This window comes from Oncorhynchus mykiss, chromosome 23 (assembly GCF_057628025.1).
Source record: "Oncorhynchus mykiss isolate SJ-2025 chromosome 23, ASM5762802v1, whole genome shotgun sequence".
In the NCBI taxonomy this organism is placed as follows: Eukaryota; Metazoa; Chordata; class Actinopteri; order Salmoniformes; family Salmonidae; genus Oncorhynchus; species Oncorhynchus mykiss.
This window is the reverse complement of record NC_143044.1, coordinates 8,136,512-8,151,163: the sequence shown is the minus strand read 5'-3', so window position 1 is coordinate 8,151,163 and position 14,652 is coordinate 8,136,512. Positions and strand designations below refer to the sequence as shown.

At 40.7% G+C, this 14,652-nt stretch overlaps 1 protein-coding gene across 4 annotated transcripts in view; it reads left to right on the top strand.

The window, feature by feature from the left end:
- Positions 1-14,652, top strand: part of LOC110502357 (tight junction-associated protein 1) — a 135,079-nt gene that overhangs the window by 59,959 nt on the left and 60,468 nt on the right. For all 4 annotated transcript variants that reach the window (XM_021580316.3, XM_090216686.1, XM_036959651.2 and 1 more), the window contains one exon: positions 12,032-12,142. The gene's annotated coding sequence lies outside the window, so the exon portion shown is untranslated. The remainder of the gene's footprint in view (positions 1-12,031; positions 12,143-14,652) is intronic.

Here is a 14,652-nt window from a genome sequence, read left to right as displayed (position 1 = left end):
ACTCAAACCAGGATCTCTAGTGGCACAGCTAGCACTGCGGTGCAGTGCCTGAGACCACTGCGCCACTCGGGAGGCCTTTTTTCAGTATATTTAACTAACTATTTAACAGTATTATAGCTTGGGGGTAAAAGCTGTTCAAGGTCCTGTTGGTTCCAGACTTGGCGCATCGGTACCACTTGCCATGCGGTAGCTGATGGAACAGTCTATGACTTGGGTGGCTGGAGTATTTAACAATTTATAGGGCCTTCCTCTGTCAGTGCGTGGTATAGAGGTCCTGGATGGCAGGAAGCTCGGCCCCAGTGATGTACTGGGCAGTACGCACTACCCCCATGCTCTCAATGGTGCAACTGTATAACTTTTTGAGGATCTGAGAGCCCATGCCAAATATTTTCAGCTTCTCAGTGCTGCCCTTTTTCAGCCTCTCTACATTCTACAATGTAGAAAATAGTAAAAATAAATTAAAACCCTTGAATGTGTAGGCGTTCTAAAACTTTTGACTGGTTGTGGGTGTGTTTTTTTATTCATTAGCTTGTTGCACGGTACTTTTTTGATATTAGAACTTGAAAAATGGTTTGGTACTAGCATTTTTGTCACGTTCGGTACTTCTGTCAAATGTCTCACGGATCAAGTCTGTATCAGCACAGCCAGTGTTCCGTGCCTGCTCCACACACTCATTGCAAGCCTTTACTGGGAGTCTGGGCTGCATCATGTTTAGCTCCACACTCATGCTGCACAGAAGTTAACACATTTGAATCATGAGACACTGCATGTTGAAAATGTTCATTACTGTTTGCAAAATAATTTCCATACAGGCTAGAATAACTTCACAATGCAAGGAGATACCGGTGGTTTCCAGCTTTTGTAGGCCAAGTTTCCTGGCTAGCTTACAGCCGATACTAACACATTCACCACCCTAGTACTTTGTTTGTGATGTGAAAACCATAAAAAAAATATGATTTCGAAGCTGATTTCCATCAAAAACGTTTCTTTCATTTAATCGTTCACCCTCACGTCTCTCCCTCAGCCAAAGATTTATTGCCTCAGCGAACTGAGGGCTCCGACAGGCAGCACACCTCTTGGATCGTAAATGACGTCATTACTGGTTAAAGAGAGCTCGCACTTTTATAAAATAAGCTACTTCTAAGAAAATGTTGTTGCTCAGTACAATTTAAACTCAGTGCCACATGGAAGGGGAACATATTGTTTGTCATCTGTAGCGCCATCTCAATAACTCAATGCTCCTATTGCATATGCATTCACCCGTATTGTGAATAGGCTTTTGGTTTAGCTAACAGGTTGCTTAGCTCTTGGGCATTGTTAGTCAAGTCTTATCGTGAGAAAGTTGAGCTTCAATGTAATAGTCAAAGGAAAATAATTACCGTAGTCTAGATTGTATAACCGCTTTATGGGAGTAGTTCAAAGCTTAAAACTGTATTAAAGTTTCTTTCAACCAGCCTCAACATGGCAGTAATTAAACACACCCGTCAGCCTCTTGGTAATAGTTTCCCTGGGAACCGTGTTTGATTTATTGTTCTCGTTTGTGTTTTAGTATGTCATTTTCAATTTCCTCCAAATGCCATGAATGATAATTATAGATGTTGAAAATCCAATTTTTATGCACAAAAGGTTGATTGCATGGTGGTTGTGACCAGAAGATGAATACCAAGGTGATTGGAGACAATACATTATGGTAAAATACAATTAAAGATTATAGTTAAATTAATCTAGCAAGTAAGCCTATGCACTAAGGATGATGCTGTGTAGAAATGTTCTGTCAGTCAACCAGTGACTCAGTTCTCTGTCACTGTGTGGTTCATGTCGGAAGCCTGGTGCCATATGCTCCGCGGGGAGACAGGATGCCATGGCCTGAGAGTGAGGAGGCTACCACACATCGCGCTGACAGCTCCCAGACCCAGCCGAATGCTCCCTCTGTACCACAGCCCTAAGGCCCCGATGAGTCAAACATGTCCTGGGCCCTGGCCGAGGAACTGTTGTCATTATAGTATGGAAGACTACAATGACTGCATATGCCATTGATGACGAGACATACATTTCTATGTGTTTACTCAATAGCACATTGAAGCCAAATTTAAGTTGTTTAAGATGGCGTCTCATGGATCAGTTTGAGATACTCCAGGAAGTGATGTTGCAGGCTCGCTCAGTGCTGCCCTCATTGATGAACTCCAGTTGAAGGCCAACCGGGGTAGTGCAGGCTGTGATTAGCGACTAAATTAACTTCTTCTGTTTGCAATAAATAAATAAAAATCAGTTCAAGGTCATCTGTTGTATTATAAGCAATTATTGGTACCATGATTGTCTAAGAAAGCATTTTTTATTTAAACGGATTGACCACTAAGATTTCCATTTTTCCATTCACCAGTGGGGGATCTGGTTTTCAGCAAACAATGCCTGCAGTACCGTGGTTGCCCTTTAACTTTCGTAGCTTCATTGAGAGGGGGTAGTCATTTTCCCTTCGAAGACTGTCACAGTCACACCTCAGAGGTGTGTCCACTGTCTCTGTCCAGGCCTGTCTGTCCATCTCTGAGTCTGTGATGTTCTACGAAGCACAGAATTAGAGATGATGGGATTACACGTCACACGGTTTAGCATAGGCAGAGCGGGATTGTGGGAAGGGATCATAGGGCCGGGGTCAGGTGAGACAATATGGTGCATTCAGGAAGAAAAGTCCCATGGCAGCTCTCGCTGATGGGCCCCATTTTAATGATCTCCTGTCTTCTCTCTGCAGTCTCCCAAAAAGCAGTTAGAAAGAAATGGTTCCTTACTAAACTGATTTTTTTTGATGCAGATTTATCCATTTCAATGCAGATTGATCCATCACATGTATATTTACAATTCCCCTCCATGTCTCCAATAAAGCAACATGGATTAACTAAATCCACTTTGCTGTGGAGGTCCGGGCATGCACTCCAGGAGATTTATTTTGTAGAACGACTGTGACAAGGTCACTTCTGGTGACTTAAAAAAAAAAAAAACATGAACATGTAGTATGTTGACACCATCTGAAATATAGAACTGATGCATGCCCCAGCAATGTAGGGAGATGATTAGGAGAAAGCGGTGTCTGTGCACTCGTGGCTCTCCTTCATGCCACTGCTCGCTACAAATATACAGTACCAGTCAAAAGTTTGGACACACCTACTCATTTAAGGGTTTTTCTTTATTTTTCTATTTTCTACATTGACGAATAATAGCGAAGACTTCAACACTATGAAATAAAACACATGGAATCATGTAGTCACCAAAAAAAGTGTTAAACAAATCAAAATATATTTTTGGTTCTTCAAAGTAGCCACCCTTTTTCTTGATGACAGCTTTGCACACTCTTGGCATTCACTAAACCAGTGTTATGAGGTAGTCACCTGGAATGCATTTTAATTAACAGGTGTGCCTTGGTAAAAGTTAATTTGTGGAATTTATTTCCTCAACGCACTTAAAATAAAGTGGTGATCCTAACTGACCTAAGACAGGGAATTTTACTAGGATTAAATGTCAGGAATTGTGAAAACTGAGTTTAAATGTGTTTGGCTAAGGTGTGTGTAAACTTCCGACTTCAACTGTGGTGTGTGTGTATTATAAACTTTATTTAACTTTCGGTTTCTAGTCCAATTCTCTAACCACTAGGCTACCTGCCGCCCCCAAATATATGTGTGGGTGTGTATATATTTTATTATGTGGCGGCAACGATTTAGCAGCGGAGGCCTGCTTCTGCTAAATTAATTTAGGGGAAACATTGGAGTGCTCATGATCATCTTTATTCTAGTTTGCTCATAAGTACTGATCAGAGCATTTTGCTAGCATGTTATGTAGCTTAACAAGTAGATGTTGCTCTTCACTCGCGTGGTAGCCTGTCCAACTTCTGACTAACAGCCTGTGACTTGTCTGATTTAATCAATCAATGTGATTTTGTTTCAGTGAATCTGTCTGTATATTTGGATAATGGAACTCTGGTTGGCCAAATAAGTGGAGGTGGTAGCTCATTTATTAGTTTAATCACTGATCAGAAACATTTAGCATGCAATAATGTAGACTAAATCAAGTGTATTATTTTGCTCTTGACTCGCGTAGGCCTACAGGCTATAGTAAGTAGCAGTATATAATCTTTCCATGTCTGGAATATTTGCATACTTCATAGTTTTTAAAGTATCCCTCGAGACAAAACGGGTCCCAGTGCTGCTGCCGCTAGGGCTATGACGGTCATGGAATTTTGGATGACTGTAATTGGCCATCCAAATGACGGCAGTCGCCAAAATAATCATTAGAATAGCAAAAACGTGTGTGTGTGTAATTTACACATTTTCTTTTCACTGCATGTGCTGGAATTGAAATAAAATTAATAGAATGGGCATCCCCGTTCAAGTCAATGAACGCATAATGAGTGGACTTGCGGCCTTTGCGAGTTTACACATGGGAGCTATCCAGGAAGTAAAATATGTGCACTAATACAGTATTTGCAGATATGGGCAGTACGTCATTGCCCCCTCTCCCTCTCTGCTGTGTCACTGAGCCGTTGGGCCCGCCCTGCAACCTTATTGGATAATGCTGGGCATGCCTGGGCCAGCCTTCTTTCACTGTGCAACTTGTTAATGTGCATCTTGCTAGCTGTCACTCAAATGACGAGAGGCTGAAGCTCATTGGCTGGAACTCTTAATTACTAGGGGGCTAGCCCATGTGGACCAAGCTTGCAGTACTCAAAATGGCACCACACAGCTTCCAGACAGCAGTCACTTTCAAACTAGGTATTTCGTGGCTAATTGAGGTCAGACAGTAATTCTGCTCATAGATTAATAATGTATGAACTACACATTGACACATCCACCCCAAAGCAAAAGGTTTTAAAAAATACTTATGTAGTCGCCAAAGTTCCAGAACATCTCTTTAACGTTACTCATTCATTCATGTCATTACACAGCATACTATTCATTCATGTCATTACACAGCATACTATTCATTCATGCCTTTTAAATACAATCAAAACATTTCTTTTGAAAATGAATTAGGAGAACAAAGGGAGCCTTGAGTAATTCAACAATAAATAACTAGATTTTCTGCCAAACCACCATTTGAATAATTAAACAAAAGCTCCTTGTTTTTAAATGCATGTTTTATTCTGAAATAACTGCAAGCGTATGCCTGATTTAGGAAAACCTTTGGATCAATTATGGGTCGACTTTAGATAGTTTAGAAGGTCCAGCAAGGCACATTTGCAGGGCAGTCATAAGATGTATTTTATTAGGATGTATTGGCGTTAGCAGATGCCATTGAAATGACGGTCTTCTCTTTGATTCCGAGATGTGCGATCTGTCGTGGTCTCGTGGATCATCATTCTCCCGTGTGCACTCCAACCTATTCATATCGCAATTTCAATCAAAAACATTTTCATCATGGTCACATTTCTCTGGCCCAGACAAATTTGGAATCTTGGTACTGTTAGTTGCTGCGAGAAAGCGGTAGTAAAAGGTGTGAAAGACATGCAGGCCTTTTCTTTTCTTTTTAAAACAATTTTTACACAGCGCAGCAAGCCCAAAACCTGCCCTGACCGAATCAATTATCAGAATTTGAGGCGCAGACCGCCGGGTTCCTGGCTGAGAATGAGAACTCTACTCCTGTTCAGTAATTACATCCAATATGACTGAAATTAATTGTGTTATTTCTTGTGGTGTCTTGTTGGTCCTTAAAGGGATTTGCAGATTTCCTTGCCTCTTCCCCCACATGCATAACACTGTACGATTTGATTCACACCCCGCTCACTTTTATATGATGACCTATGCTTTAACCATGTAGGCCTAAGGTGAACAGAGCACTGTGTCTTGCAGTCAGAAGAAAGCTGCTGACATTTAGGATGACGTTCCACCTGATGCTGTTATTCTTATCCCAGTTTCAGTATGTGTTAGGCCTAACTGATGACTGGTGTTTTGCATTGTCTCTCTGAACCATTTAAATTATTCTGAAAGACAGTTTGGGGATGAGGTGAACTTTACAGCCTCCACAAAGTTGTGCAGCTTGCCCAAACATGCCCATTAATCCCAATGAAAAACATGCTGAAGCCTATTATATCCCAATGCACTGCAGTGCTGAAAATTGATTTTCTAAGACTTCAATCGGTTACATGTGGGCTCCAGTATTGATTTTAATCTCCACTTCAACCAAGGTGTACAAGGTGTACTATGAACCTTCTCCAACCCACATTAGCTCACATTTTAACCCTGGAGAGCCTTTTTCCCCCATTGCGTTGTATTTTACCTCTCAATGACTCTCTGTGATTGGTATAGACCGTTAAGTAAGTTAGCCCTGATTTGTCAGAGTACCTACAGTTGAAGTCAGCAGTTTACATACACCTTAGCCAAATACATTTTAACTCATTTTTTTTTCACAATTCCTGACATTTATTCCTAGTAAAAATTCCCTGTCTTAGGTCAGTTAGGATCACCACTTTTATTTTAAGAATGTGAAATGTCAGAATAATAGTAGAGAGTGATTTATTTCAGCTTTTATTTCTTCACATTCCCAGTGGGTCAGACATTTGCATACGCTCAATTTGTATTTGGTAGCATTGCCTTTACATTTTTTAAACTTGGGTCAAACGTTTTGGGTAGCCTTCCACAAGCTTCCCGCAATAAGTTGGGTGAATTTTGGCCCATTCCTCCTGAGAGAGCTGGTGTAACTGAGTTAGGTTTGTAGGCCTCCTTGCTCGCACACACGTTGTCAGTTTTGCCCACAAATTTTCTATGGGATTGAGGTCAGGGCTTTGTGATGGCCACTCCAATACCTTGTCTTTGTTGTCCTTAAGCCATTTTGCAACAATCTTGGAAGTATGCTTGGTGTCATTGTCCATTTGGAAGACCCATTTGCAACCAAGCTTTAACTTCCTGACTGATGTCTTGTGATGTTGCTTCAATATATCATCATAATTTCCCTCATGCCATCTATTTTGTGAAGTGTCCCAGTCCCTCCTGCAGCAAAGCACCCCCACAACATGATGCTGCCACCCCCTTGCTTCACGGTTGAGATGGTGTTCTTTGGCTTGCAAGCCTCCCCCTTTTCCTCCAAACATAACGATGGTCATTATGGCCAAACAGTTCTATTTTTGTTCCATCAGACCAGAGGACATTTCTCCAAAAAGTACAATCTTTGTCCCCATGTGCAGTTGCAAACCGTAGTCTGGCTTTTTTATGGCGGTTTTGGAGCAGTGGCTTCTTCCCTGCTGAGCGGCCTTTCAGGTTATGTTGATATAGGACTCGCTTTACTGTGGAAAAATATACTTTTGTTCCTGTTTCCTCCAGCATCTACACAAGGTCCTTTGCCGTTCTTCTGGGATTGAGTTGCACTTTTCGCACCAAAGTACGTTCATCTCTAGGAGACAGAACACGTCTCCTTCCTGAGCGGTATGATGGCTGCGTGGTCCTATGGTGTTTATACTTGCGTACTATTGTTTGTAAAGATGAAGGTGGTACCTTCAGGCATTTGGAAATTGCTCCCAAGGATGACTCAGATTTGTGGAGGTCTACAATTTTTTTCTGAGGTATTGGCTGATTTCTTTTGATTTTGATTTTCCCATAATGTCAAGCAAAGAGGCACTGAGTTTGAAGGTAGGTCTTGAAATTCATCCACAGGTACACCTCCAATTGACTCAAATTATGTCAATTAGCCTATCAGAAGCTTCTAAAGCTATGACCTCATTTTCTAGAATTTTCCAAGCTGTTTAAAGGCACAGTCAACTTAGTGTATGTAAACTTCTGAACCACTGGATTTGTGATACGGTGAATTATAAGTGAACAATTGTTGGAAAAATGACTTGTCATGTACAAAGTAGATGTCCTAACCAACTTGTTAACAAGACATTTGTGGAGTTGTTGAAAAACAAGTTTTAATGACTCCAACCTAAGTATATGTAAGCTTCTGACTTCAACTATATGTCGGAGCATAACAACATACTGTTACTGTTGAAACCATTTTCAAAATTCGTTCATACTCCCTTATTTTACTGGCGACCTCTCGGAAGAGTTACCAGATCAGGAAGTTAGCTCCCTATCCATCCGGGAATCCCACACTCCATAAATCCCAATCTGGTGACATTTGTATCGAAACATGAACAAATAATTAAATCAGCAATTCACATATCACAATCAATTTGGAGTAACTGTCATCCCTATTTATTTTTCCTTCTACATGCAGACTGAACAAAGTGCATTTGTATATTTACCCAAAGACCAGGACCCCAGGGAACTGGTAACTTTCTCTTCAAATACATGATTCCCATTGTGATTCAAAAACATGTTAAATCAAGAATAACCGCATTCGAATAACCAATCAACTTAGAATTACAACTCTTGATAACTCCATAAGGAAATTATAGTATCTCATAAAGCAATGGTAAAATTGAACAGAAACTGGTGTTTCTCATTCATTTTATAATTAAATCTCACCTGTTTCTATCATTTCTAGTGAGATTTGTCAGGCTTTACCAGAAAGTCAGGATACAGGGCATTCGACACCATTAAATATTTCCTATCTCTTTACTTTTCCTGTCCTTCAGAAACCATTTAAAAACCTTCCAAACATTTCTATCCTTCTGCATACCCAATTTTAAAACTGAATTGAAAAGACCTCATCCAAAATAAATCCACCGTATCAACACCACCAACGCATATTTGTAACCAGTAAAGTGTGTTTTTGTGTGTGCATTTTTGACCTACGGTTTCACACATGAACAGGCCTCACTAATCTGGAACTCCATTTATAGCCCACTCCATAATTGATGTATCTTTTATTTAGTATGTACTATACTCCACAACCACCGCACCACAATGTTCATGAACTTACAAAAAAAATTAAGTTAATTTTAGGTTTAGTAACCCCTTTGCTAATTCCTCGTTACCCCTCCACCCTTTCGTACATTCTCAATCTATATCAGAATAAAACTACACAAAATGTCTCATTATAGCCCCCAAAAAAGAGTGTTTGGCCAGATTATTTAAATGTTGTTACCTCTAGAATACATTCCCCTGGCATTTGGCCTAGATTCTTCAACCCAAAATATGTTTTCCTGTGCCAATTTTAGCCAATTTCTCATCCTAAGGAATCCGTGATATTTGATCCCTGGCCTCTATTGAACAGTTGGGTAAGACGTGATCTCATACGTGTTCCTTCAACTAGAAACTGTAATCTCTATGAGCCGCTATCGATCGAACCGAAGCTATACACCGATATGTGACTTTTCCTCTCCTGCTACTCTCAAAAGGATTTGTTGTTACTCTTTTGAAAAAGATGTAAAAGCTTGTTTAGTGGAATTTCCTTCGAGTACAGCAGGTTCCAGTATCACCATACACTCATTCTTCCAATGTCCGATGCTCCCTGTTTTAGATGTGAGATTATCTCCTTACGCTTCGATGTTTTGTTGCTACGTTTCTTTGTCTTACCTTGGCCATTGAAACCACTGTTGGTGACTTTCACTGTGGCTGTAATAACCCCTCGCACGTCTTGCAAAGTGAGCGGATTTATATTCCACTCAAACATCTTGCTCTATTTTATCCTCATCCCCCCACAATTGTCATTTTGATCGCAGGTTTCAAACCTGCCATCAAAGCCGAAGTACAAATTCTATCAATGTACTCACGCACCCAGTCTCTTTGTCGCTAAGTACCTCTATTAATTCCCCATATTCGAGCCGAATTGGTAGAATGCTTGTGCGCTTATTTCAGCTACTCCATTGCTTTATTAAAATCCTCTAGCTCTGCTTGGAGAATCGGGGCCGTCTGACGCCATATGAGTAGTTATTATTCCCAAACTGTGTCTAGGGTGTTTTAGATTTCTTCACTCCGTCTATAATACACACCTTCTATTAACTATTTTCCAAGGTAGCGCTACCCACTTCCACGGAAAATAATTAATTGGTCATGGTACTTAACACCTTGTATTAGATAGACCTTGTATTAGATACAATAGCGTCTGCAAATGCATTACTTGAGAATACGGATTACTTAAGGTCTTATTCCAGTATTGTGCCTCAAATATCACTGTTGTTGATAACCCACATTACCAAAATTATTCACACTTGTCTTCCTGTTTCCACATAATCTGTCATGGATCTCTACCCAACAGGGCATCTAACCAACCTCTCTTTATTGCTACTGCTAATACTCGTAACTCAGTGTTTGAATATCTTATTTTTCCTTTGTTTTTGTTTTACTCACTAGCTTCTAGAGCTCTCGTCTTACAAAAACTCACTGCAGCTGGGACTTTTGTCCTTTCTACAGATCTGAGGGGAAGGTCCCTAGTGGGGGTATATCCTAATACGGAACCAGCCCTACACTGTATTGTCACTCCTGGATCTCGCAGAGGAAAACCTCCACTCGGGACCTGTCCTTATGAAACCTACGCTACTCCTGATTTTTACCTGGATCTCGCAGAGGAAAACCTCCACTCGGGACCTGTCCTTATGAAACCTACGCTACTCCTGATTTTTACCTGGATCTCGCAGAGGAAAACCTCCACTCGGGACCTGTCCTTATGAAACCTACGCTACTCCTGATTTTTACCTGGATTATCGCAGTGGAAAACCTCCACTCGGGACCTGTCCTTATGAAACCTACGCTACTCCTGATTTTTACCTGGATCTCGCAGTGGAAAACCTCCACTCGGGACCTGTCCTTATGAAACCTACGCTACTCCTGATTTTTACCTGGATCTCGCAGAGGAAAACCTCCACTCGGGACCTGTCCTTATGAAACCTACGCTACTCCTGATTTTTACCTGGATTATCGCAGTGGAAAACCTCCACTCGGGACCTGTCCTTATGAAACCTACGCTACTCCTGATTTTTACCTGGATCTCGCAGTGGAAAACCTCCACTCGGGACCTGTCCTTATGAAACCTACGCTACTCCCGATTTTTACCTGGATCTCGCAGAGGAAAACCTCCACTCGGGACCTATCCTTATAGAACCTACCCTGCACCAGATATTTATGACAAGTCATTACACAATGGGCCTAGCGAATAAACTCAGGCTCTCTAGGTCCGTATCCTATAATTGTTCAGACTTCATCTCCCCAAGATGTCAAAATCAGTTGAAACAGGTGTAGGAACTGTGCCTTCCTTGTTTGTTGCCAGCTCCACTGATCTGGACTCTCTGGTTTGACTACAAATCGTGGTGAACCCTGCTTGCAGCACCAAGTGTTTTGGTTCTAATTCTCTGAGTAAAAAAAGTTGACGGCCGTTATGAAAGCTTAAACAATTTTATTCTTCCAAGAGGATCAATACAGCTGCATCAGACAAAACATGTTTCCACCACGACAAGTATATATAATACTTATTAGGTACTCCTCCTTCTCTCCAATCCTTACATCTATTATGGTTTGACAGGAAGACAAAGAAATAGGGTAATAAACCATCATTTCTCCCTTAAGGGGATCTGACCTGACCTCAACCCTCTCATTTGCCTAATCCAAAGATGTCCACCCATATCCCTACAGCAATCCTGTGACTTCCTCCCGTCCACCCAGCACATTCCAAAGCCATCTGGCTCCTACAGATAACCATTCACTTCTGACGTAAAAACCAGTCTCTAGTAAAGCAATATACCAAGTTTAACCCAGAATCCAACACTTCCAGACAAAGTTCCATCCAAGCAAAAAATGTGTTATCAAGGCTAAATGTATTATCAAGGCCTTCTCCTTTCGTGTCGGATTCTGACAAATAGAGCACAGTGAGTCACTTTGAGAAGGCACAGTGGCTGTCTAAAGTTATATATTTTTCTCAATAGAATCCGCATGATCATTCTAGAGTAGAAGAGGAAGCTAGCTAGTGTGTGGCAGCAGTCAGTCAGTCAGACTGTGTAGGAGTGAATGTAAAGGACAGAGAATGAAACAGACTCCCTTATGAGGCTTGCTTCGCACACACTGTCCCTTGAGCCCCAGCTTCGTCTGGCTTGTTACCGTATCCGAAGAGTCGGGAGATTGACAGCCCAGAGGTACTAACACCGCTGTGTTTTTCCATCCACCTTCTTTTGTTTCAGGTTATCAGTAGCCCAGAGGTTCACATGCCAAGAGAGAGAGGACGAAGAGGAAACGAAGAGGGGACACACTCAGGGCGATGAGTCTGGAGCACGCAGCATATACTCTTAAAGGTGAGGGACTATTCATATGCGATTCTCTCTATAATCCTGCTTTCGTTCTCTCTCCGTTTCTCACTCTCTCTCCCCCTCTTGCTTGCTCTCTCTACCTCACAGACACACCACACACACACACACAAAGTATGCTTTCCATTCATTACTCTGTCCTTGGTTTTTCTCTCTTTCTGTATGAAATATGCACAAAATCACTCCAATTATACTGCTAAAATACACATTCATTTCCCTTCTGCACATTGTGGTGTTACTGTTTTGTGAATTGCTTTTAAGTTAAGTTTAGCGTGGCACACTGTGAACCTCCTGCTGTTTGGATGTTCTCCTATGGTTTCCACAGGGAAGAATGCTTTTCACTCATAGGTTTGAAATAGAACCGGTTTAAACAGGTTTATATATTCATACAAGAGGATTATGTAATGGTTTTCTGTTTACTTAATGTAAATGAGACCGAAGAGCCACTTCTTTTGTAAATGTTTGGTCTTTCGTTGTTGCGTTAGTACAGTAGCTCCAGCCTCATTATAATGGTGGAGAATGAAAGTCAGCCGCCCAGGTTAGACCAAGTCAAGAGCCCTCAGTGGCACGTAATGACTTGGGTTATTATTCTCTTTCCCATACGTGACGTCCTAGGAAGAAAAAAAAAAGTATTCTTTTTTTTTCTTTTTCCATGGGCTCAGTTATATGAACCGTAGCCATCTCTTCCTCCGTTAAATTATTCAAGCTTCGCCCAAACAACACTGAACACGGCCATGTAGAGCACGCCATCGCCCAGTCCAGGTGCTTGTTAATAATAGAGCACTACCCTCACCTCAGTGGAAACATTTGTTAATTTGGGTTTTTGCAAACGACCCTCACTAGGCTCGATTTATATGTAGCTGCTTTTTCATTAGACCAATTCAGGTGACTAGTGCTGAGCAATTAGTGCTTTTTGAGGTCTGTTTGATTGATATATATATATATATATATATATATATATATATATATATATATATATATATATATATATATATATATATATATATATATATATATATATATATATATATATATATATATATATATATATATATATATATATATATCAATCTTTTTTTTATTTATTTTTTTAAATATGGTTTTCGATGTTGATTTTTAAAAAATGTATATATATTTTTTTTTTACGTTAAATGCACTATGCATTAAGTGGGTTGAATGTTGTAAAACAGAATAAAAAAATGAAAAGTCCCATTAATGTAGTTGACTGCCCATTACTGCTTTATCACTTAGCCCTAATTTATTAACATTACTTTAATAAGATATTTCAGTTGTGTATATTGTTTTGTTTCATTCCAAGTCATCTCATCTCTATATGGCTGCTGCCTTGACTGTCTGACAAATCACTATTTTAGTTGTTCTTCAAAGTAAATAAGGCATACTGTTATAACTGCTGAATACCAACTATTAATCACTTAGATCACGTATTTTCAGGTGGAGATGCATCTGCTCTCCCTCGAACACGTGCTCTCTTCTCTCCCTCTCCGTGTTTGCCCCACACAGACCAGACAAGTAGGCGCGCAATGGTTTATGGTGATTATAGTTAATTACCACATTTTCTGCGCTATACTATGTAGCATATTGGCCTGTTGGAAACTACAACTCCCTACTACATCGCACAGTTTGAGCTTGATCCAATTCATCTTTAGAGAAACTGCGCATTGAGCTGACGAGAAAAAAACTGAACAAAATGGAATTCAAATAATTAAACCGATGTTGGTCAATTAGCTGTTTAAAAACCGAAAGATTGCTGAAATGTCGGTTAATCGCTTAGCACTACTGAGTACACAAGGTGTGTGCCTTCATCTCGCCCCTAAAACCACCCAATTATTGCCTCGGCACCAACAGCTGCTCTAATTGGTCGCTATATTGGGTTGAGGCAAAATGGCGGTACAATCAATTAATTAAACTTTGTTAGTCGAGCACAATTTTCACAAAGTAATTTGTTACAGAAAGTTCAACAAAGCCAAGGCCTTAACCTCCCAAGAGCAAGCCTTAGAAAAACTCTCCCAGAAGAAAGGAAGAAACCTGGCAAGGAACCAGATATAGGGGAGAGTCCATCTTCCTCGATTCAGCTGTTCAGGTAATGTCAGTTAAGGTCAGTCAATTGTCCTCTTAAAAGCAGTCAATAGAAGGCTGAAAATAGAAGGATGTTGGACAGAGCAGGGTGACCACTGGTAACTGGATGCTAGACATGGAGTTAAGAGCCATCTAACGAGACACATTCGCACAAAATGACAGCAGGGGTTGCACCGATAAGGAGGAGCAACATCCCATCAGTTATAAACAGAGTGCTGCCAGGGCAGAGGCAAAGGAAACACATCACCGTTAGGGTTCTCCTAAACCAACCCCGCTGTTCAGGGTGGCCGTAAAGATGGCTCTTAAAATAATAATTCTATTTCTATGGCTCATAACATCATAAAGCTCTGTGGTAGTGCTCTTCCCATAGCTGTGCCCTAAGGCTGTAAGCCTAATTTAGA